Source organism: Heloderma suspectum, chromosome 3 (assembly GCF_057233095.1).
Source record: "Heloderma suspectum isolate Gila_16-S chromosome 3, 16-S_ref, whole genome shotgun sequence".
NCBI classification, from domain to species: Eukaryota; Metazoa; Chordata; class Lepidosauria; order Squamata; family Helodermatidae; genus Heloderma; species Heloderma suspectum.
The window spans coordinates 98,474,181-98,500,209 of NC_139460.1; positions in this window are offsets into that span (position 1 = coordinate 98,474,181).

Consider the following 26,029-nt stretch of genomic DNA (forward strand, 5'->3'; position numbering starts at 1 on the left):
AGAAACAAAATAATAAATAATGTAATAGAAAAACAGAGCTGGGTGTCATCTGCTTATTAATGACACCTTGCCCCAAATCCCCTAATGACCACACCCAATGGCTTCGTATAGATGTTAAAAACCAGTTTTTTGTGGTTGTTTTTAAACTGAATACGCATATCCCAAAACTTGCATCTTGTGTCCTTGTGTTTCTCTGCTCCATGTATATGCATATTGTTTTAAAACATACCCCTAAACATAGGCAGTCTAATTCTTATTTAGACGTCCTCATGGAACATTGTGCCTCTTTAAAAACTGCCCCCATTTTCAAATATGTGAATAGTGTTTTAAATTAGCCAAATGATGTCCTTTTCATTTTAAATGGATGGGGAAGCCAATGGCCAAGAGCTCCATAGGAACATCGCCCCGCCCCCAGTGCATGCAAGGAGCTGCTGGATCAGGACGTGGCTTGGCAAAATGGTGGAAAAAATAATTTACATCTGTGAACAGAAATAAAATTGCCAGATAAATGACATGCTGAAATGAGCAACTCCCTCACTTTCAGCATGATCAGCATAAGAAACAGGCTTTTGGGAGGCTAAAGGCAACTGAACATGCCAAGTTTCTGTCTGACATACTGAAGCAAAATAAACTCCACAGTGTTTACTGAAGAGGTCTGCTTTTCAGAGAGCTTATTTTTTTTAATTCTTCTTTCCTGTACTCAGCTATGTTAATAGGTCTATAATTATCATCTATCTTTTTACATGGGAAAAATTGATTAGCATAATTAGTCACCGAAAGGTAATTTTCATCACCAAATACTATATGGTTTCCTTTCCCCCACTTGATTTGTACGCTTCCACTTGCTCACAGGGCAGATGCGGTTCTGTAGCAAAATGCTGTTCTAGGACAAAATGCTTCCCTAAATATAGTAATCGTTATGCATATATGTGCAATAATCTGTGTGCGTATTTATAAGTGTAATTTAAAGGAGCTTTATGAGTTCATCAGTCACCACTATGCTAATCAGGAAAAAAAGCTTTAGGTATGATTAATAACAACTAATTTGCATCTGCAATTAAAAGTGTGACTTCAATTCTTATTTGATTCTATGGATTATTTTTCCTAATGTTAGAATTATTTGGAATAATAATTACCTTTTAAAATCCCATTGGATTTCCTTGAAAGGCTTTTGTGTGTGTATGTGTGTGTGCATGTGTGTGTGTACACACACACACACAGTCCAATCCCAAAAGAAGGTTGTTCTAATGCAAAAGGGAGATTTCATGAGCATCCTAACACAGCACATCATTGGTCCAGCCCAGCCCCATGTTTCCTTGGTTGTGCCAGAATTTTTAGGGGTAAATATCACAGGGCTAGAACTCCTCATTTAAAAAAAAAAAAAGCATTGGCAAATGGAGATAAGAAGAGAGAACATAAGAACTGCCTGTGCTTGACCAGATGAAGGGCCATGCCCAATATAGACCAGCCAGAATCACTTCACAAGAAAAGGAAGACAGATATCTCTATCCCCTGTTATTTGCCCCACGGGGAGAGAGAGGAACTTAGCAGCCAATGTGGTCAGGTAGACCCAGTTCAGACATCATGGCACGCTGGAGTTTGTTTAAACCTGGGTAGCTGTGAATGAATGGGAGCGACTGAGCATGCTGGCTCCTGGCCACCTGCCCACTCCTGCTGAGCTAAACAACCCTGGGTTGTTTAGTGAGATGTCTGAAAATGAATTTGTGGGTTGTTTGGAGAGAGGCAACCCAGAGTTAGAACTCAACAAACTCTGGGTAGCCATGATGCTGAAATGAGGTCATAACCTGTATCTGGGACCCTTGGGGACAAGTCCCATCTGTGTCATGGGCTTTAGCCATCTTTCCATATTGCAAAATTCAAACCATCATGACATGCTGCATAACATTGTTGTGAGGGTAAAGCCAATAAAGACAGTAATACTCTTTGAAAATTAAAAGCGTTAACACTCTGCTGGATTCTCTCGTCATTTTTTCTAGATTATGGTAAGGTGTTCATGGGAAGGCTTGTATAGATTGTAGCTTCAATGGCATGCATCCCCTTGGGTGTATTGATCATGCCAGTCTTTGAAAAATTAATGGCTGGACATCTAGTGCAGTTATCCCACTCTGTGAACAGTTAGCAGATAGAGACCTGTGATGGATAACCCAGAAATCAATATTCATTATTCATTTATTCATTCAAATATACTGTATATATATGTGCCACTTCTCTTAGGTTTACATAAAAATACAAAACAATTTAAAACACAATTAAACAATATAGTGATCAGCAATAAAACTGAGCAACGAAAAATAAATAAATTTCCAGATGCCATCCAGAACAAGTAATTTTTACAGCCCTTCTGGAAAGCTATGAATAAAATGGTTTCCTGGATTCCTTGTGGAAGCCCTCCCAGAGCCATGTAGTCAAATATCAGTTGTATATTTTACCTCATGTAACAAAGCTATACAGAGCAGGGTCTGACTGGATGATATATCCAGTGGAAGTAGGGAGGGGTTGTCTCTAAGATATGCTAGTCCCAGGCCATGAATGGCTAAAGATAAGCCCCTTGAACTGGGCCTAGAGGTCTATCTAGGTAGCTAGTGCTGTTGCTGTGAAACCGGTTAAATATGTTCTTGCTCCTTCCCCACATTTTCATCAGAAGGTGAAAGCTTCATCAGTAGCTGCAATATCTAAGTCATCTGTAAGGGCAGCCTCATATAAGGCATATTATAGTAATCAACCCTCAAGTTTAAAATGAAAAAAAAGAAAAGAAAAGTGTGGAGGGCACCCTCTGTTCTGAGGAGGATGGGGCCTGTGAAGCACAAACAGCTGGTGAAAGGTGCTCCTCACCACCACTGCTGCCTCCTTATCCAGGAGCAATGCATGATCCAGGGGCAAACCTAAGCTCTGAACCTGCTCAGATGCAATGAGTGCCACCACTAAAGGCAGTCACAGCAACTTCCTTGAGAGCTTTGCGATTACCCATCACTTCCATCTTGTCTGCATTCAACTTCTGTATGTTTATAATCAGCTTCTTGTTCAGAGTGTCCAAAGAGCAGTTCAGAGTCAAGATGGATGCATCAAGATGCTAATGAATGTTAATGAAATCTAGAACTGAGTGTCTTCAGCATATTGATGATTCCCATTATCAATTTTTTGGTACATCTTCCAGTAGTTTTTTTACAGATGTTGAACAACATCAGAGATGATCACTGAGCCCTGTGGAACACTGCAGGTCATTTCCCACAACACCGGGATAACCTCAGTGACCTCATTTTGGATGTAGTAAAACTGGAGCATCAACCCAGTCACCTACAGCTAAATGATTAGGCCAGACTAGAAGAATGGTGTCAAAAGCCACGGAAAGATGTAAAAGTGATCACTGTGACTTAAACAGTGGCTTGTTTAAGCCCTTGCAAATGCCAGTGTGTGCTGGGCGCCATTTGCCTAATTACCAGCCCAGGCGCAGCTTGTCTTGTCATCTGAACCTGGGTGGCCTGGCTTGTATAAGAGGGATACAACCCTCAAATAGCCCAATGCCTATTGTTTAAGCCATGGTGCAAACCAGGCCAGAATCAAAAGAGGATATTCCTTGTATCAGCCTCTAGACAAAGATCACCCACACTCCCATACTGCAAAGATAAAGGGATGTTCCATGAAAGAATGATTGGAAGATTGGACACGGATCTAAAGTTAGCTTAGTCATCTTTACACAATGATGATCTTTTGAGCAGTAGGTTGATCACTGCAGATTAGCAGAAGTCCTTTGACTCTCAAAATATGATGAAATGCATATGCAAAACACAGAGAATCCTTTTTTTTTTTTTTTGCAAAAATATAAAACTCTGAGCAATTCTGAAAGACAAAACTTTGATTAAAATTTTGAGGTCCACTTGGTGTCAGGGCCAGCCTGTGGGGAATATATTGCCCATGCCTGCTCTGGTAGATACTGCTCACTCAAATCACAAAATCTAACTATTGTTTCCTAACCACAATAATAGAACTTGGGGGATTGGATATGATGTGTGCGGTTATGGAAAAAAACATCTTGAACAGCCTAGTCCAGAATAAGGCTTAAGATGTCATTGACTATGGAGCAAGTGCATTATCACCAAATGAACTGGTTCACATGATCCAACAGCCCACGGTAGGTTGCTTAAGCCATGGCGAGCCATGACATGTGCTGGTGTGTGCTGGCCAACATTTGCATATTCAATCCTTGTCCTGTCATCTGACACCAGCAACTGTGGGTTATGTGGAAGTTAAATCACGCTTAATCCATTGTCTGTTGTTTAATTCCCACATAACCCAGGTTTGGGTGACATGACAACCCCCAGTCAGGGGTTGAATATGCAAAATGCTGGCCAGTATGTGCCACAGCTCCCATGGCTTAAACAACCCTTGATGGGCTGTTTGATCATGTGAACCAGCCCACTGTGATCTCATGCTGATATTTCAGGGAGATCTAAAGAGTGAAACAACATATATCTACGTTTTGGACTTGACTTTCAGTCTGAACTAAAAATTGTCCATGTAGCACTTGGCTCTGTGTGTGTATCAGCCTACACATACTTATAATTTGTGTACCTAAAGCACAAATTATAAGTATGCTCACAGTTAAGTATGTGCACAGTTCAGTCCCTGCAGCAAAGAAAGGCTACTTGGCTTGAATTAAGCCCTCAAGTGATGTGTGCATTGGCTCTGAACGATGTGTGGGTTGCAACCAAGTTCTGTCATACCTTTTGCAACATCAAAATAATTACAGCCCAATCTGAAACGCATACTCATGGAAGTAAGTCGCACCGGGTTTAATGATATGCTTAAAACTGCGGCCTTAGTATTATGGAACAAATCACATTACTTGCTGTTAATTATTTTCTGAGATACAGGGTATTCAGCTCTGCGTATGAGGAGAACCGGGATTGCATACTAATAAAGTGTTATTTTTCTCTATTGTTTTGTTAGTAATTACAGTCACTTGCAGTGAAAAATTAATTAGCAAACTTCATTTTCTTGACATATTTTGTGTTACTTAAAAAACAAACAAATCACCATTTACTGGAAAATATAGAATCATAGAATGGTAGGGTTGGAAGGGGCATATAAGACCATCAAGTCCAACTCCCTGCTGAATACAGGAATCTAAGTCAGGGCATCCCTGACAGATGGCTGTCCAGCCTCATCTTGAATGCCTCCAGTGTGGGACAGCCCACCACCTCCCTAGGTAATTGGTTCCACTGTCGTATTGCTCTAATAGTCAGGAAGTTTTTCCTGATGTTCAGCCAGAATCTGGCTTCCTGTAACTTAGGCCCATTATTCCGTGTCCTGCACTGTGGGATGATCGAGAAGAGACTTGACCTTCCTCTCTGTGACAACCTTTCAAGTACTTGAAGAATGCTATCATTTCTCCCCTCAGTCTTCTCTTCTCAAGGCTAAACATGCCCAGTTCTTTCAGTCTCTCTTCATAGGGCTTTGTTTCCAGTCCTCTGATCATCTTTGTTGCCCTCCTCTGAACCCTCTCCAGTTTCTCTGCATCCTTCTTAAAGTGCGGTGCCCAGAACTGGACACAGTACTCCAGATGAGGCCTAACCAGTGCTGAGTAGAGGGGAACTAGTACTTCCCGGGGTTTGGAAGCTATGCTTCTATTAATGCAGCCCTAAATAGCATTGGCCTTTTTTGCAGCCACACCACATTGTTGGCTCATATTCAGCTTGTGATCTACAACAATTCCAAGATCCTTCTTGCTTGTGGTGTTGTTGAGCCATGTAGCCCCCATCTTGTAACTGTGCATTTGGTTTCTTTTTCCTAGGTGCAGAACTTGGCATTTATCCCTATTAAATGTCATTCTGTTGTTTTCTGCCCAGCACTCCAGTCTATCCAGATCACTTTGAATTTTGTTTCTCTCTTCCAAAGTATTTGCTATCCTGCCCAATTTTGTGTCATCTGCAAATTTGATCAGCATTCCCTGCACCTCCTCTCCAAGTCATTAATAAAAATGTTGAAGAGCACTGGGCTCAGGACTGAGCCCTGCGTTACCCCGCTTGTTACCTCTCCCCAGTTTGAGAAGATCCCATTGATAAGCACTCTTTGAGTCCAATTCTGTAGCCAACTGTGGATCCATCAGATTGATGTTTCATCTAGCCCACTTTGAGCTAGTTTGCTCATCAGGATATCATGGGGTACTTTGTCGAAAGCTTTGCTGAAGTCAAGGTATATTATGTCCACAGCATTCCCACAGTCCACAAGGGAGGTTACCTGATCAAAAAATGAGATCAGATTCATCTGGCAGGATTTTTTCTTGACAAATCCATGTTGGCTTCGAGTAATCACTGCATTGTTTTCAAGGTGCTTCCAGATGGATTGCTTGATAATCTGCTCCAGAATTTTCCCAGGGATTGATGTCAGACTGACTAGTCTGTAGTTCCCAGGTTCCTCTTTTTTTACCCTTTTTGAAGATAGGGACAACATTAGCCCTCCTCCAGTCATCTGGCACTTCACCTGTCCTCCATGATTTCTCAAAGAGAATAGACAGTGGTTCTGAGAGCTCTTCTGCAAGTTCATCTAGGATGCAGTTCATCTGGCCCTGAAGATTTGAACTCATTCAAAGTAATGAGGTGTTCCTTGACCATATGCCTATCAATCTCGAGCTGCAATCTTGCCCCTTCAGCCTGTACTTCACCTTTGCCAGCGGGGTCATAGACCTTCAATATGCTTATAGAACTTCAATATGCTGATGATAACGTAATCTGCACACATTCAGAGGAAATCTCCAAACTATCCTAAACGTCTTCGCAGAAGCATATGAAAAGCTCGGCCTCTTGCTTAACATCAAAAAACCCAAAGTGCTTTACCAGCAAGCACAGACCAATCCCTCTGTAGCATCATCAATCCAGCTTAACGGTGTGATGCTGGAAGATGTCAATCACTTTTCTTATCTTGGTAGCCATCTCTCCACAAAAGCCGACATCAACACTGAAATTCAGCATCGCCTGAGCTCCGCGACTGTAGCATTCTCCCGAATGAAGCGTAGAGTGTTCAAGGATTGGGACATTCGCAGGGAGACCAAAATGCTTGTTTACAAAGCCATTGTACTACCAACCTTACTGTAGGCCTGTGAAACATGGACCATCTATAAACACCACTCCCAGCTTCTCAAAAAATTCCACCAATGCTGCCTCCAAAACATTCTGCTAATTACTTGGGAAGACAGACGGACTAATGTGAGCATACTGGAAGAAGCAAAGACCACCAGCATTGAAACAATGATTCTCCAACATCAACTTCGCTAGATTGGCCATGTTGTTCGAATGCCTGATTATCATCTTCCAAAGCAGTTACTCTATTCCCAACTTACGAATGGAAAACGGAATATTGGTGGACAGCAAAAGAGATTTAAAGATGTTCTTAAAGCTAATCTTAAAAAATGTAACATAAGGATTGAGAACTGAGAAGCTCTAACTCATGAGCGTTCCAACTGGAGGTCAGCCTATATTAAAGGTGCTAATGGACTTTGAAGAAGCATGAATACAGAGCGAAAGGGAGAAACAAGCTCAGTGGAAGGCACGTCAAACAAACCCTCACCGTGACCGCCTTCCACCTGGAAACCTATGTCCTCACTGTGGGAGGCTGTGTGGATCCAGAATCGGCCTTTACAGCCACCTGCAGACCCACTGCTAGAGATTAATGTGTTGATTGACCTATCTTCTATGAATCTGTCTAATCCTTTTAAAGAGTTATCTATACAGACTCTATCTTTGGAAGACAAACTTACTCGGTCACGAGTGATCGCCATGATTGAGACCCTCTTTGGGGAGAAGACTGAGCCAAAGTAGGAATTGAGCACTTCTGCCTTTTCCTTGTCATCTGTTATCATTTTGCCATCCTTATTTAATAGTTGAACCACCATTTCTTTCCTCTGTCTTTTATTATGCATGTAGCTGAAGAAAGCCTTTTTGTTGCCTTTCGCATCCCTCGCTAACCTCAGCTCGTTCTCAGCTTTAGCCTTCCTGATGCCATCCCTGCAATTCTGTGCTACCTGCCTGTACTCTTCCCTTGCTGCTTGGCCTTCCTTCCACTTCCTATATGTGTGCTTTGTGTTTTCAGGTCATCTCTAAGCTTTTTGTGAAGCTACATTGGCTTCTTCTGTTGTCTTCCACCTTTTCTTCTTATTGGAATTGTTTGTAATTGTGCCTTGAGAATTTCCTTTTAAAAAACTCCCACCCACCTTGGACTCCTTTTCTCGTTAGAGTCACTTGCCATGGGACCTTACTTATCATTGTTCTGAGTTTATTAACATCGGCTTTCCTAAAATCCAGGGTATGCATTTGGCTACACCCGGCTTTTGCTTCCTTTAGAACCAAGAACTCAAGTATAACGTGGTCGCTTTCCCCCAGAGTTCCCGTAACTGCTACTTTATCCACTAAGTCATCTCTGTTGGTTAGGATCAAGTAAAGGATAGCTGATCCTCTAGTTCCTTCCTCTACTTTCTGTAGGAGGAAGTTATCCGCCACACAAGTCAGGAATTTCCTGGAGGGGCCATGTTTTGCAGAATTTGTCTCCCGACAAATATCGTGGAAATTGAAGTCCCCCATTACTACTACATCATGCTTACTTGAAACGTTGGCTATTTGTTTTTCAAAAGTTTCATCCTCATCTTCTCCTTGATATGTTTCAACCCAACAATTCATCCACCAATGTGGAGCATTGCCTTCTAAGCCAACTAGGAATTTAACTTGGTTTGTGATAGGATGGGCCTGTTCAGACATCATGCTAAGCCATGATGACTGTGGAATTTCTATTAACCACAGTGGCTTAGCACGTCGTGTAGGGAAAGAAAACCACGTTCCTTGTGGTTAGTACACCACCCCTGCTACCCCCCCTTCATAGTTACCCTAACCACTCTCCCCCATGTATGAATATGCCCAATATTCATATGTGAATACGCCCAATATCTCTAATGATGGTGATTCAGCTCCCTCTGTGTCTTTTTGACCTATGGGACTTTTTACTTTTCTCTTCCCTAATTGTTTTTTTTATTAAGGAATGTTTTCCTCTTCTTATTAAAAACTCAGAATTCTCACCTTCTCTTTCATACTACTATTTCTCATTTTATTTCAGTGAAAGTAAAATATTCATGTAACTTATTCTTTATAAACAAATATTTGCAGATATCTCAGGTCAGGGACTGACGTTATAATTACTGCCTTTCACAGTGCAGAGCAATGGTACTTGAACAAGTACAATTTATATTAATGTTCAACAATTGTTGTTGTTGTTGTTCAGTCGTTCAGTCGTGCCCGACTCTTCGTGACCCCATGGACCATAGCACGCCAGGCCTTCCTGTCCTGCGCTCTCTCCCGGAGCGTGCTCAAGTTCATATTCATTGCATCCGTGATGCTATCTAGCCATCTCATCCTCTGCCGTCCCCTTCTCCTTTTGCCTTCAGTCTTTCCCAGCATCAGGGTCTTTTCCAGGGAGTTTTCTCTTCGCATTAGGTGGCCAAAATATTGGAGCTTCAGCTTCATTATCTGTCCTTCCAATGAGCACTCAGGGTTGATTTCCTTTAGGATGGACTGATTTGACCTCCTTGCAGTCCAGGGCACTCGTAAGAGTCTTCTCCAGCACCACAGTTCGAAAGCATCAATTCTTCGGCGCTCAGCCTTCCTTACAGTCCAGCTCTCACAGCCATACATTACTACTGGGAAAACCATAGCTTTGATTAGACGGACCTTTGTCGGCAAGGTGATGTCTCTGCTTCTTACTATGCTGTCTAGGTTGGCCATAGCTTTCCTCCCAAGGAGCAAGCGTCTTTTAATTTCATGGCTACAGTCACCATCTGCGGTGATCTTGGAACCCAAGAAAGTAAAATCTGTCACTGCTTCCATTTCTTCCCCTTCCATATGCCAGGAAGTGATGGGGCCAGATGCCATGATCTTAGTTTTTTTAATGTTGAGTTTCAAACCAGCTTTTGCACTCTCCTCTTTCACCCTCAACAAGAGGCTCTTGAGATCCTCTTCGCTTTCTGCCATTAGGGTGGTATCGTCTGCATATCGGAGGTTGTTGATAATTCTCCCAGCAATCTTAATTCCGACCTCTGATTCATCCAACCCGGCATTTCTCATGATGTACTCTGCATATAAGTTAAATAAGCAGGGTGACAATATGCAGCCTTGTCGTACTCCTTTCCCAATTTTGAACCAATCGGTTGTTCCATGTCTGGTTCTTACTGTTGCTTCTTGACCCTCGTACAGGTTTCTCAGGAGACAGGTAAGGTGGTCTGGTACTCCCATCACTTTAAGAATTTGCCACAGTTTGTTGTGATCCACACAATCAAAGGCTTTAGCATAGTCAATGAAGCAGAAATAGACGTTTTTCTGGAATTCTCTTGCTTTCTCCATGATGCAGCGAATGTTGGCAATTTGATCTCTAGTTCCTCTGCCTCTTCGAAACCCAGCTTGTACTTCCGGTAATTCTTGGTTTGCATACTGCTGAAGCCTAGCTTGTAGGATTTTGAGCATCACCTTGCTGGCATGTGAAATGAGCGCAATTGTGCGGTAGTTTGAACACTCTTTGGCGTTGCCCTTCTTTGGAATTGGAATGTAAACTGACCTTTTCCAGTCTTGTGGCCACTGTTGAGTGTTCCAGATTTGTTGGCATATTGAATGCAGCACTTTAACAGCATCATCTTTTAGGATTTTAAATAGCTCGGCTGGAATACTGTCATCTCCGCTAGCTTTGTTGTTACTAATGCTTCCTAAGGCCCACTTGACTTCACTCTCTAGGATGTCCGGCTCAAGTTCAGTGACCGCACTATCATGGCTATCAGGGACATTCAGATCTTTCCTGTATAGTTCTTCTGTGTATTCTTGCCACCTCTTCTTAATCTCATCTGCTTCTGTTAGGTCCCTGCCTTCTTTGTCCTTTATCATGCCTGTCTTTGCACAAAACGTTCCCTTGAGATCTCCAATTTTCTTGAAGAGATCTCTAGTCTTTCCCATTCGGTTGTTTTCCTCGATTTCTTTGCATTGTTCATTTAAGAAGGCCTTCTTGTCTCTCCTTGCTATTCTCTGGAACTCTGCATTCAGTTGGGTATATCTTCCCCTTTCTCCCTTGCTTTTCGCTTCCCTTCTTTCGTGAGCTACTTGTAAAGCCTCATCAGACAGCCACTTTGCTTTCTTGCATTTCTTTTTCTTTGGGATGGATTGAGTTGCTGCCTCCTGAACAATGTTACGGACCTCCGTCCATAGTTCCTCAGGCACTCTGTCTATCAGGTCTAATCCCTGAAATCTATTCCTCACCTCCACTGTATATTCATAAGGGATATGATTTAGGTCATACCTGAACGGTTTAGTGGTTTTCCCGACGTTCTTCAATTTAAGCCGAAATTTTGCAAGAAGCAGCTCATGATCTGAGCCACAGTCAGCTCCAGGTCTTGTTTTTACTGACTGTATGGAGCTTCTCCATCTTTGGCTGCAAAGGACATAATCAATCTGATTTCGATATTGACCATCTGGTGATGTCCATGTGTAGAGTCGCCTCTTGTGCTGTTGGAAAAGAGTGTTTGCTATGATCAGCATGTTCTCTTGGCAAAACTCTATTAGCTTTTGTCCTGCTTCATTTTGTACACCAAGGCCATGCTTGCCTGTTATCCCGGTGATTTCTTGACTTCCTACTTTAGCATTCCAATCCCCTATGATGAAGAGGACATCTTTTTTTGGTGTTAGTTCTAGAAGGTGTTGTAGGTCTTCATAGAACCGATCAACCTCAGCTTCTTCGGCCTCAGTGGTTGGGGCATAGACTTGAATTACTGTGATGTTGAATGGTTTGCCTTGGATTCGTACTGAGATCATTCTATCATTTTTAAGATTGTACCCCAGTACTGCTTTTCCCACCCTTTTGTTGACTATGAGTGCTACTCCATTTCTTCTAAGGGATTCTTGCCCACAATAGTAGATATGATAGTCACCTGAATTAAATTCGCCCATGCCTGTCCATTTGAGTTCGCTGATTCCCAAGATGTCGATGTTCAATCTTGCCATCTCATGTTTGACCACCTCCAGCTTACCTTGATTCATTGATCTGACATTCCAGGTTCCTAAACAATATTGTTCTTTACAGCATCGGATTTTCTTTTCACCACCAGACACATCCACAGCTGAGTGTCCTTTCGGCTTTGGCCCAGGAACATAAAGCTGTTATTGCCATAATGGTTCAAAAAAACTTGTCTAATTTGCTGGCTATGCAGCAGTCAAATCCATAGTTCGACCTAACAGACAAAGGATTACATGGGTTGAATTCTCTACCTAGGCATAAATAGACTCAGTAGATGTTTGAACATATACACACAAAGCCGCTTTGTACTTCTGTACAGCATTGGTCTATCAAGCCCAGGGGTTGATAGGGCGGAAGGCCAATCTGAATCTACTAATAGATCTCTGGGTGATTTTCAGTAGATTGACAAGGATTTCTGACTCCTTCTTGTTTTACAATAGCAACAACAACAAAAACTAAATTATATTATATTGTTGAAATGAAGAAATCTTGGGGAAACCAGGAGTGGATTTTTATGTGGAAGGACTGTGAGCTCCACTCAGCTTCAGTACTCAAAACAAATTCCTGGTCTCAGAATTCTTTAATTCTAGGTTTATCTCTTTTGCACCAAGCTCCAGTTGGTGGAACCCAGGCTCCTAGTAAAAAAACAACTGCCCAAAGCAGATCCCACAAGCGTGAAGTCTGCCCACCCCTGATCTAACCCAGGCCAGTACTACTGACTCTGACTGGCTCCCCAGGGTCTCAGGCCGGGGGCTTTCTCAGTCCTGTTCCTTGAGATCTCTTACCTGGAAATACTGAGGAGTGAACCTGGGACTGCATGCCTGTAAAACATGTACTCTGCCACTGAGATAGTAGTCCTCCACAGATCAGCCACTCACTTTCAGCCTCAGTTTCCTCATCTGTAATGTAGGGGAAAGGGGCATCTATGCACAGAGCTTATTTCATGCATCAGAAGCACTCTCAAGCTTCAGGGATTTCAACCCACACACTTATTCCCTGTCCATCCATGCTACCAAGATGGCCTTGAATATTTTATAGAAAAGACTGGGATACATGTTGATAATCAATACATTGAAAAGGTAGGATCACTGGTGAGGGCTGTGCAGTCTTCATGGCTGATCTTGTCAAAATGGTTTGTGAGGAAGCCACAAGAGTGAAATGCATCTTCTTATTCTTTAAAGAGGCATGCCCTGCATTTCCAGCTGACTTGTACTGAGGCTTAACAGAGCCCAAAGTCATCCTGCAACAGAGGACATAACAAACTAAAGACAGTAAGGGCACAATCTTACGCATGCAGCAAAATTTCTACAACTCCTTTCATGCCTCCAGCCCGCAATCCTGGCTGGGGCGTGCTGGGAATTGTAGGGCTTTTTTCTGTCTAAATATGCATAGGTTTGTACTGTAAGTCTGCAATGCTATACATGCTTACCTAGAGTAATCCCCACTGAATACAACAGGAATTGATTCTGAGTAAACATGCTTAGGACTGCACTGTAAATCACTTTACCCATTAGGGAAGCTACGAGCAGCATCCAGAGTTGCACACAAGCATCACACTCAAGTTATTTTTGCCATTTCTGCCCCTGTTCTGAAACTGCATTTAGATATCCCTTGATTTGAAAAGCAGTTTGAAGTGTGATTGTGGAAATGTCACAGTCACCAGTTGGATTGTGCCTATGACATCACGGAGAGCCGCAAAACTCTCCTTTTCAAGGCCTTTGTGATTTTGTGACCCTAACACCCATGCCCAGCTTGCACCAAAAGCAGGGATGTCAGAGAATTCCGCCATGGATCTCAGTGAGGCCGAATGCCAGCACATTCGGCTCCCCGAACTCTGTGGTGGAACGGCCTGCCCCCCCGCCCCCCCACGGATCCCCCCCGGGATGAGACTTACCTGGGGCGGATCTTCTGGGCGGTGGCGGCTGCGGCGGCAGCTTTGGCAGCAGTGGCTGCGGTGGCTGGTCTTCCGACCGGCTGCCACCGCCACCATTTCCAGTCTTGATAAAAAAAAAAGACGTGATAGGCTATGTAAAGATTTACGTAGCCTATCATGGCTGGGTTTTAAAAAAACACACACACAACGTGATAGGCTACGTAAATCTTTACATAGCCTATCATGGCTGGGTGAGTTTAAAAAAACCAACAAACCCGCGTACGCAAATGGCGGCAGCTTCGGCCGCCACCATTTGCGTTCCTTATTTTTGGCCATCTTAGTCTACATAAATATTTATGTAGAGTATGACGGCGAAAAAAAAGGGGAAACGCAAATAGCGTAGCGGGCGCTATTTGCGTCTTCTTTTGATTCGCCGTTTTAGCCTACGAAAAGATTTAAAATAAAACCCCTTTATTTTTGCCGTCATAGTCTACGTAAATATTTACATAGATTAAGACAGCCAAAAATAAGCAATGCAAATGGCGGCGGCCGTAGCCGCCACCATTTGCGTACGTGGGGTTGTTTTTTTTCCCCCAGAGCCCTCCGCGGCTGGAAATCCATCTGCGGACGGCTCTGGCCTGGCTGGGCCTGGCCGGCTACTCCGTGGAGCTGCTGCGGAGCACAGCCAGCTGTTTGAGGATTCCGGGGGGGAGGAACGGTTCGCCTCCCTCCTGTCGAGGATTCCGGGGGGAGGGATGGAACGCCTCCCCCCCCCATCAACATAATCTGCGAAAGGTAAGTCACTTTCATACATCCCTAACCAAAAGTACCTGTACATGTTTTGTCTGACCACACTTGAGACAGAAGACAACTCCAAGCTTTAAACTGGACCTTTACTTAATATTAACAAGCAACTTATTCTTACAACGAAAGCAGGCAAAGTAAGTAGGCAAAAGTAAAACCAAAACCAGCACCCTAACTCCCTACATGCATTAACCATTTAGGGAGCAATCCTATCGGGATAGGCAGCTGCCTCCAAACTCGGAGGCGACCTATCCAATGCAGGGCAGACGGAGCACAGAGAGGAACTTCTCCTCTGCACTCCAGCCATCCTGCATTACCAGCTAGACAGACTATTTCAGCTGTCTAGCTTGAGCAGTTTGGAGCACGGGTGGGGGGACAGCCGGATGACGCATAGGAAGCATCGTAATGACGTAGGAAGCACCTCCCCTCCCTGGGAACACCCCCTTTCCTCCCGCTCTGCACTGTTCTTCTGAGCCCGGAGCCCAGGATGATCTGCTCTGGCTACGAGGTGGCAGGGGAGGGGCAGGATGGTGGTTCCTGAAAAGCAAAAAAACCTATGACCGTCGAGCTGCTGTCTAGCAGCCATTGGAATGTGCCCTTAGTAGATTTTCAACCAGTTCTTTTCTCTTCCATACAGTGGGTTTTAACTAATGACTGTTGCTTAATCCAACATACATGACATAAAACTGACTAGTCTCAAGGCAAAGGGTGGAGGGAAATGAACGTATGGGTCACAGTTTGCCATGATAAACCACGAATAGTGAGATCTAGTGTGTGTCCCCAGGCTAGCAGAAGAAAATCACATGGAAAGGAGTTTGAATGGCTGAAGCAGCCCTAAATTGATAAAGGAACAATTTCTTCCATTCCATCTGAGATTTAGGATAATTTGCTAGGATATTGTATCTGATAACAGTTGTGCATCTTGTACTTGTAACCTTACCTATTTTACCCAAGTATTTGACCTATTCTGAACACTGTCAATGACATGTGAAAACATTTTTTAAAGTCTATAGGTATTGGAATTGACTTTCTGAATTCTGTGGAGAGCATATGAATTTATTTGCTTGGGAACACACCAAATAAATATGTGCAATTAAGTATACCTGAGAAATTCTAAACATTGATAGAGAATTGCTCTCTCTCTCTCTCTCTCACGCACACACACACACACACATACACACACACAGAAAGACAGAGAGAGGGGGGGGACATTCATTGACTAAGCTTGTCTGTCATTTCAGAGGCAAAACCAGGCTTGCAACGCAAATGAAAAATGCAGCGAAATGCAGCGAAAAATGCAGATTCCTCTTTCTGTATTATGTCTGTATTCAGCCTTAAGAACTGAAGACCTGGTCTGCTTTAACTGAGATTCCTGCCCAGCCAATATAAAATCCATAATACACACTGAAGCAGAAAATAGAATCTAGATTGCCTCTCCTGGTGTGGAGATGGGCAAAATTTCATTGAAAAAGACGTGCTTGAAACAGTTCTCCAACCTGCAAACAACAAGTTAGCTAAGCTTCCAAAGTGGAACTGGTAACTGAATTACTCTTTCTGGTATGCAGGCAGAAGGAACATGCTTTGTTAAACAGTAACATCAAAAGCCTCGTAAACAATGAGTATCAGAATACTGGGAACGTCTGAAGGGCTGTCGGCTGGTTGATATGGAATGTAATCTCATTTGTATGGGTAAGCCTATGAAATGTTCAGTAATAAGGACAGCGATTCACTTTCTAGTCCCATGAGTCAGTAGAGGAGGCTCATACGATGGGGTCTGCAGTACTGGAAGAAGAGAACAACCATCCTGCTGCCATCCTGGCACACAACCTTAATGCAGAGCTCGTTCAATCATGAATCCGCTGCATCTAAGGCAGCCATGAATATTTGAATGGTTCTTCTTTATTTGTTGTTGTTGTTCAGTCGTGTCCGACTCTTCGTGACCCCATGGACCATAGCACACCAGGCCTTCCTGTCCTGTGCTCTCTCCCGGAGTGTGCTCAAGTCCATATTCATTGCATCGGTGATGCTATCTAGCCATCTCATCCTCTGCTGTCTCCTTCTCCTTTTGCCTTTGATCTTTCCCAGCATCAGGGTCTTTTCCAGTGACTTTTCTCTTCGCATTAGGTGGCCAAAATATTTGAGCTTCAGCTTCAGTATCTGTCCTTCCAATGAGCAGTGAGGGTTGATTTCCTTTAGGATGGACTGATTTGACCTCCTTGCAGTCCAGGGGACTCGTAAGAGTCTTTATATATAGTTACATTTGATATTCCTTGGAAGGACTTGCAGCCCCAAATGCACTGGACTTTGGATGTCTGATGCTTTGGATCTGTAGTTTTTCTGAGCACTTCTTATAGCAGGGATGGACAACTTGTAGCCTTTGAGATGTTTTGGCCTATAGCTCCCATCATCCCCACCATTGGTTATGCTGGCTAGGGCTGATGGGAGTTGTAGGCTAAGACACCTGGAGGACCACAAGTTGCCCACCCCTGTCTTACAGTATTTGCGACAAAATGCCCTAGCCCAGGCACACACTTGCACCATTAAAAGCCGTCAGTCTTGCTGTGCCAACTTTATTTCCTTGTCCTTTGCAGTACACCTGTGACTTCCTATTCTTGGCATTTTGGAAGAGAATCATAGATGGGGAAACAGGAGGGACCAGAAATAGCCTTTTTAGTAAAATTGTGAAAGTCTGTTCACTGGCACTGGAACTAGTAACTCACATACTACTGTTCAATAGTATTTAGAAGGTCTGGAAGGGAAATTTCTACCCATTTTCCAGGCTTAAGAGTGTAGCTTAAGGTTTTGCAACTCAGTTATTACACTGACACCGATCAAATGAATTAGTCACAACTAAAGTCCCATTGTTTTCAGTGGGTCCTGCAGCCCTATTCTATATGTCTGAGTTCAATGGGATTGACTCTTAGGTAAGTGTGCATTGGCTTGTAGCCTCTTCATCTTGCTGCTCAAGAGAACTATGCATCTATATGCCAGCAATTCAAAGTCAGAAGGAATGTGCGCTCCATCACTGAGGTTGGAGGCACAAGGCCTTCAAAAGCCTAAATGCTGCCACTGCCATCACCAGCACCAGTCCTCCCCATGGACTTCTGCCTGGTGGACCGCTAGTCCCTGCAGGCCCAGACCCCCAGGTACTGAGCCAGCTGTGCTGACTATTCCACCTGCCCCTTCCTGGAGGGGCTACATAAGCTGGCTGGCTGAGGTGGCCTGGGAGAGCCAGGGTGTGCAGGAGAAGCCACCACCACCACCACCACCACCACCGGGGAAGAGGCATGCCTGCTGCTGTGCCTGCTGCCGCCGCCGCCATGACCAACACCAGTCCTCCCCGTGGACATCTGCCTGGTGGACCGCCAGTCCCTGCAGGCCTGGGCCTAGGGATGTACGGAAGTCACTTACCTTTTCGCAGATGTGATTCACAGTGGGGGGGGGGAGGCGCTCCGTCCCTCCCCCCAGAATCCTCCCATAGTGGGTGCCATTTGCGTTCCTGTCCCCCGCCCCCCGTTTTAGCCTATGTACATATTTACATAGGCTATTACGGAGAAAAAAAAAGGAACGCAAATAGCGCCCACTATGCTATTTGCGTTCCCCTTTTTTTCACCGTAATAGCCTACGTAAATATTTATGTAAGCTAAAACGGCTAAAAATAGGGAACGCAAATAGTGGCCACCATAGCCGCCTCCATTTGCATATGCTGTTTTTTTTTTTTGGCTTGCTGTGATAGGCTACATAAATATGTAGCCTATCACAGGCGTCCCTGCGTTAGCCGAGATAGGCTACGTAAGTATTTACGTAGTCTATCACGGCTATGATGAGGAAGCGCAGGGCGGCCGCCATTCGTAAGTCAGCATGGACGGCAGCAGGTAAGAGCTCCATGTCGCATGCCTTTCGTGAGTTGGGGGGGCGGGGGCTTCGTTCTGCCATGGATTTCAGGGGGCCGAATGCACTGGCATTCGGCCTCACCAAGATCCATGGCAGAATTCTCTGACATCCCTACCCAGGCCCCCAGGTACTGAGCCAGTTGTGCTGACTTTTCCACCTGCCCCTTCCTGGAAGGGCTACATAAGCTGGCTGGCTGAGGTGGCCTGGGAGAGCCAGGGCCTGCAGGAGAAGCCACCACCACCACCGGGGAAGAGGCGTGCCTGCTGCCGTGCCTGCCGCCGCCACCACCGCCGCCGCCACCACCATCACCACCGTGGACTCCTGCCTAGCAGTATTTTTAAAGGGGATTTTAAATTGTTTTTAAATTTTGGGGGGAGTCTGTTGTGTTTTTAGGAGTGGGTAGCCTGCCTGATAGGCAGAAGCAAAGGGGCATGTGTCTACCTGATGGAGGCAGTGGGGGGAGTGTTGGGGGCCAGAACATACTTAGGCTGGGCGGCAGGTGCTGGCAGAGCACTAGAGGCAGGCCATGCCAGGTAAAGGGAACAAGGGAGAGATGTGTAGTATCTGTCCCCTGCTCTGGGCCTGTCCAGAGCCAAAGGATGGCTGGGGGAGGCTTGACTCCATCTTCGGGCCTTCGTTTGCTGCTCTGCAATGCCAGGTCTGTTACCCAGAAAACCTCCCTCATCCATGACATGATCCTGGATGAGGGTGCAGACCTGGCATGTATTACGGAGACCTGGCTGGCTGAGGCCGCTGTTCCAGCTCTTGCGGCCATGTGTCCAGCTGGATTTTCGTATGCACAGCAGCCGAGGGCTGGGGATCAGGGAGGGGAGTGGCTGTTATCTATCGAGAGTCCTTGGTCTTCACCAGACCCCCTCTCCAGGAGACCAAGGTTGCTGAGTGCATGTACTGGAGGTAGGGATGTACGAAAGTCACCTTTTCGAAGGGTGACATTCGCGGTGGGGGGGAGGTGCTCTGTCCCTCCCCCCGAAATTCTCTCCAGCTGGCTGCACTCTGCAGCGATTCCATGGAACTGCCGGCCAGGGCCACCCGCAGCCGGACATCCGGCCGCTGGGCAGCCTGCAGGGACGCAAATGGTGGCTGCCGTAGCCGCCGCCATTTGCGTCCCTGAATTTTGCCATGATAGGCTACGTAAGTATTTACGTAGCCTATCACGGCAAATAAACAAACAGCGAACGCAAATGGTGGCGGCTACGGCGGCCGCCATTTGCGTTCCCTTTTTTTTTGGCCATGATAGGCTATGTGAATATTTATGTAGCCTATTACGGCAAAAGAGATGGGTGCAAATGGTGGCCACTATGCCATTTGTGCGCCTCTCTTTTGCTGTAATAGGCCACGTTTTGCTGTAATAGGTCAGGTCTGCAGCTTGGGGGTCATCTTAGACTCCCAGCTGTCCATGGAGGCTCAGGTCTCAGCTGTGAGCCGGACAGCGCTGTACCAACTCCATTTGATACGGCGGCTGCGCCTCTACCTTCCCAACTATCTGCTCTCATCGGTAGTACATAGGGATGGCGGAGAATTTCTCCATGAATCTCGGGGAGGCCGAATGCCAACACATTCAGCCCCCCGAAATTGGCGGTGAAATTCTCCGCCTCCGCCCCCCCCCCCGGGATGGGACTTACCTCCTTCGAATGTCCCTCTCGGCGGTGGGTCCCGGCGGCGTTTTGGCGGGGGCGGGGGTGGCGGCCGGTCTTCCGACCAGCTGCTGCCGCCGCCATTACAAAGTAAATGTAAAACAACAACAACACACACACATGATAATGGCAGCGGTGCGGCGGCAGCCGGTCGGAAGACCAGCCGCCGCCGCTGAACCGCCACCGAACCGCCACCGGGAGCTGCCAGCGCCAGGGACATTCGACAAAGGTAAGTCCCATTCTGGGGGGGGGAGGCGGGGGGGCGGACTGTTTCTCCACCAATTTCGGGGGGCCGAATGCGTTGGCATTCGGCCTCCTGGAGATTCGTGGAGAAATTCTCCGACATCCCTAATACTGGACCATCTGTATGAAGTGCTCATTCCTGCTCCTGGTATATTTACCATGAGCATGGTCCTATGCTCCCATAGTGGGAGGAGAGGACAACTTCTGATGAGGCACAGAAGAATTGCTGCACCATGGCCTGATACTCTGTTGTGTGTCAGCATGGCGGGAGCCTCTATATCCAAAATCTTTGTACCCAAAGTCTTTTTACTGTCCACCAAACTTACCTATAAACAATCCATTGTTTGTTTCTTAATATTTCCTGCCAAGTTAGTGCTGTCAGGTCATCTCTTTATAGATAATCCTGCTGTACTATAGTTCCCAGCAGTTTTTCTAGGGATACAGGAAGTAAAGAGGGCTAGAAAGGGGGTTAAGAAAGAATGGAAGATTAGAAGAAGTGTTACAGGACTAAAATGGTGAATCGACTCACTGCCTAAAGAGATTTCTTGTTAGAGAATCTTCAGAAGAGATGTAACGCTGAGAAATAAGTGCAGTACACGTTTGTTGGCCAGCAGTAGATACTCAGGTGTGCCTCTCTAGAGTTGAGGGACTATTTGTGACAGAAAAGATATTCCAATATAATACAATATCTCAATGTTTCTTGAACTTCAAGCCAAATAAGCAATTTCTAGCTGTCTTGGTTTGGGGCATTAAAGATTAATACATCTAATATAATTTGCGTATAAGCAAGCCATTTTTCAACATGCACACAAAATTGCATCATCCGATTTATCTTGGATATTGCAAGGTTATTGCAGTCATGTTAAACCCCAGAACCTCAGAATTGAATTGAGGGGGTGGGGTAGGCACTGCTGAACAGAACAGAAATACCTTCTGCAGGTCTATCTGGTGGTTGCAAGTTACATTTTACCATATCAAAATGTCCCTATGTAGGCAGAGCTATTAATCTTTGCAGGAGCATATATTTGATGCTGTGACAGAGAAGTGATGACTGAAAAAAGAAGGAGCCTAAATTCTGCTTTAATAAAATCATTTCTGTTACTCTGTTGGTGGTCCTACCTTGCATTTGATCCTATCTGCACACCCAAGCATAATAATGTGTAGCTTTATTTATTTATTTATTTACACAGTGTATACCACTCTTGAGCACGCTCCGGGAGAGAGCGCAGGACAGGAAGGCCTGGAGTGCTATGGTCCATGGGGACACGAAGAGTCGGACACGACTGAACAACAAAATACCACTCTACATCTATAAAATATCCAAGCGGTGAACAACTAAAGGGGGAAATTAGTAATAATGATGATGATGATGATGATGAAATACAGAATTAAAACCTTTAAAATCAGATTGTTCCAATAAAACCCTGGCTGTTTAGGCTTGTTTAAATAAAAATATCTTCAGCAAGTGCTGAAAATGAAACAATGTTGGTGCCTGCCTGACATCAATAGGTAGGGAATTCCTTCAATACACTGAAGGCTCTACTCTGAGTGGAGTCCAAATGGGCTGTAGGTCCATGCAGAACCATCAGGAGTGCCTGATGTGATGGCCTCAGTGACCAGGGAAGCTGGTAAGAGAGAAAGGGCTCTCTCAGATACCCTGGTCCCAAGTTGTTTAGGGCCTTTATACGCCAAGAACAAAACCTTAAACCTGGCCCGGTAGCAAATAGGCAGTTATTGTAGTTCCCTCAGTAGAGGTGTTACATCCTAAAGGGACAGCTCCTGACAGCAGTCAAGCTGCTGCTTTCTGCACTAGCTCCAGCTTCCAGTCCATCCTTAAGGGCAGCCCCACAGAGAGCATGTTACAGTAATCCAGTCTTGGGATTACTAGTGTCTGTACCACTATAGCCAAGCTATCACTGTCCAGCTGTAGCTGGCATAGTCGAAGCTGGGAGAAGGCATTCTGAGCTGCCATGGCCACTTGGACCTCCAGTGACAAAGATGGATCCAGGAGTACCCCCAGACTATTCACCTGATCAGAGGGAGTGCCATCCAGAACAGGCAATGAACTTATCTCCTGGACTTGGGAACCACTCACCCACAGAGCCTCTGTCCTGCCAGGATTCAGCCTCAGTTTATTGGCCTTCATCCAACCCATCACTGAGTCTAGGGCCTAGGCACTGATTCAAGACCAGCACAGTCTCACCTGATTCAGATTTCACTGGGAGACAGAGGCATGTGTCATCAGCATACTGATGGCACTTTGCTCCAGATCCCTTAATGACCATGTAAATGACCATGGCTGTAAATGGCTGCATTTAGGCTAATCCACCAGCTTTACAGCTGCAAATGGCGCCCAATACGCCATTTGCGTCTGGATACTTAACATAGCGATACGGCATGGCAATGGCAGCCGGCCGTATTGCCAGCATTGCAGAGCCGGCGGCCGGCTCTGCAGGATCGCCACAGGGAGGGAGCCGACCTGGACGGATTCTGAGGGGAGCCAGAGGGGAGTGCTCTGTTCTGCCACGGGCCCCAATGGGGCCGGATTCTTGGACTCTGGCCTCATTGGGGTCCGTGGCGGAATTCTCGGACATCCCTACCACAATGAAACTAGGGTCTTAGCTGGATAACAAGCTCTCACCACTGGAAAATCTCCAAGAGTGTTCAGAATTCCATTGGAATCCATCCATCTCCTGGGGTGGACCATCTAAATAGGTCCCCCACCCCTGAAGGAGGGAAGTAATGCCATGAGTTCAAATTTCATCAGGAAATGGTCTGACCATGACAATGGGGTAACTTTGGACACCCCCCCCCCAATTTTCAGATCACTAATCTCACAACTTGGACCAAATTGAGGGTGTGCCCTGCTTCATGTGTTGGGCCAATGACAAACTGAGACAGCCCCATGGTTGTCATGGAGGCCATGAATTCCCAAGCTGGAGCTGTAGAGGCAGTCTCAGCATGGAAGTTGAAGTCACCCAGAACCACTGTCCTGGGTTCCTCCAACACCACATCTGAGACTGCTTGGTCAGGAAAGCTGCTAAGCATCAGGGTGGGTGGTACACCAGCAGCATCTTCAATCTGTCTCTATGGCCTAACGCCAGGTGCAAACCCTCAAGGCCTGCCCCAAAGTGAAGTAGTTTCCTGGCGAAAGAGAAAGAAGTTCTATAGACCAAGGCAACTCCCCCTGCCCCCCCACCCCTCCAGCCTATGTTGGTGCTGCACTGCACTGAGTCTGACCAACCCCACCCAGCTCACCCCCACAAATCTCAGTAACACACATCAGCTCGGCCTTCTCATTGTAGATGAGTGTGGTCTTGTTGCAGACCAGCTGGTGTTTAATAGGCATTTATTATTTGATTATTTCTATGTTATGTCATGTCAGTTTGTAACAAATTTAAAACTTTTTCTAATAAAAGTTTTGCTTCATTTTTAAAACAACAACGTAATTTCTATAGTACCTTCAATGTTCAAAATGCTTCATTTACAATATCCTTACAACAACCCTGTAAGGTAAGCAGTATTATTATTCCAACATTGTAGTTGTGTTGCTGAAGTTGAGAGCAGAAGAATGCCTTGAAGAAAGTCTAGTGTGTTTGTGACTGAGGTGCAACATCCTGGGTTACAGATTATTCTTTTAGCTGCTATGCTACATCAACTGTAGGATCAGGGTGTTAAAAGTAAGCATATGTTGGCAACTGAAATGATTCTTGGGTTTCATTTCAATTAGTTTCTCAGTGTCCCAGTAATGACCTTCACAGACACTGTTGCCATGAATGCTTGAACTTGCATGTGCACACATGTAACAATGACGGTGGGTCTATGGGGAGATTTACCAGAGGTCTGCGATGTTAACATTTCTGCTTTCATAAACATGATCAGAAAAATCAGTCTAGCAAAAAAGATATTTTATATCAGTTGCTTGGGTCCAATCAGTCAGGATAGATGATAGATAGATGATAGATAGATAGATAGATAGATAGATAGATAGATAGATAGATAGATAGAATTATAAAATATGAAGGCATTCTTGGTGGATCCTCTCCAGATTTCTGGGAGCAAAAGAAGGTGTCTTCACTTGAACAGGTGACATCGGTTGTCAGCACTTTTGCTGCACTTCATAGAATCATAGACTCATAGGGTTGGAAGGGGCCTACAAGACCATCGAGTCCAACCCCCTGCTCAGTGCAGGAAGCCTGATTCCAAGGCAGTCTCCCATCCAAATACAAACCAGGGCTGACCCTGCTTCGCTTCCGAGATCAGACAAGATCAGGCACATCCAGCCTTTTGCTTGTTTAGATATGTATGATCTTTATATTTTAAAAAGCTTGCCAGTGCCACACACCCACACACTGTGCCCAAGCATCATTTATCTGCTCAAACTGTTATACATCCACCCTTGTCTACTTTGGAAAACTGGAAAACGGATGGGTATCTTCCAGCTTTTTTAGGTGCCTTGTTTAAGCTCCTTATCTTTCTGGCTGCCTGATTTGTAGCCAGACATGGCAGTGTAGCATGAATGTTATATATGAGTGTAGCATGAATGTTATATATGAATGACAGATGCCCTTTAGACAACGTTTCCTGTCCCTGGGATCTACTAGGGTCAGCTCTTCTATTCACTCTGGAGATCAGAGTCCTAACTCATTTACTCACATACGTTCTGGGGCCTGTAAATCCTTTCAACAGCTTGGGCTCTGACTGTCCCTGGGACCTTGGCGTCTCTGTGTTTGTGCTTGTCCCGCCCTCCTCCGATCAGGGCAAGCAAAGCCAGCTCCAGCCTCAGCCAGCACCTTGAGGGGTGGGGATGCTCCTCAAGACTCCAGCTGAGAGTGTATCACCTGCTGCTTACCTTCTCCAACTAGACTTACCTGGAGCCCCAAGGAGTTGCTCCTCAAGGTGCCAACTGAGTCCAGAGTTAGTTTTGTCCATCCCTTGCCAAACCTGATTGGAGAAGATGAACACCCATTCTGTGTGTGTGTGTGTGTGTGCGTGCGCATATATATATATGTGTGTGTGTGTGTGTAAATGTGCATGGGGGGAAAGGCATATCAGGAACCACATGCCAGCAGTGGAGTGTCTGCAGCCAGGCATGTAGGATGGCAGACGCCTTTCTATGTCTCAAATCGCAAGTCCTAGAATTTTCTTTTAAAGCCCACCTCCTCTCTCTCTCTCTCTCTCTCTCTGTGTGTGTGTGTGTGTGTGTGTTCAGGGCCCCATATACATGGCACTGCTTTCACCCTTCACTCTGTTGCAACTGCGCAGCATTGCAGATTCGAATTGGCTTCTGCTGCAATACACTCGCGATTTACTGCGGACTTCCCTCACAGACTCCGCCGTGCCCTTCTTTTGCCATTATATTTTGATGCGCAGCTGTGCAGGCCCGTGAGCATGGGGGTGTGACGCTTCAGTGGCTGTTTTGTATTTTAGGGGATCTGTTGTGTCTGCCTGTCCCTCGTTAGGTAAAATGTGCATGATTTGGGCTCCTTTATTTCCATGCCAACTG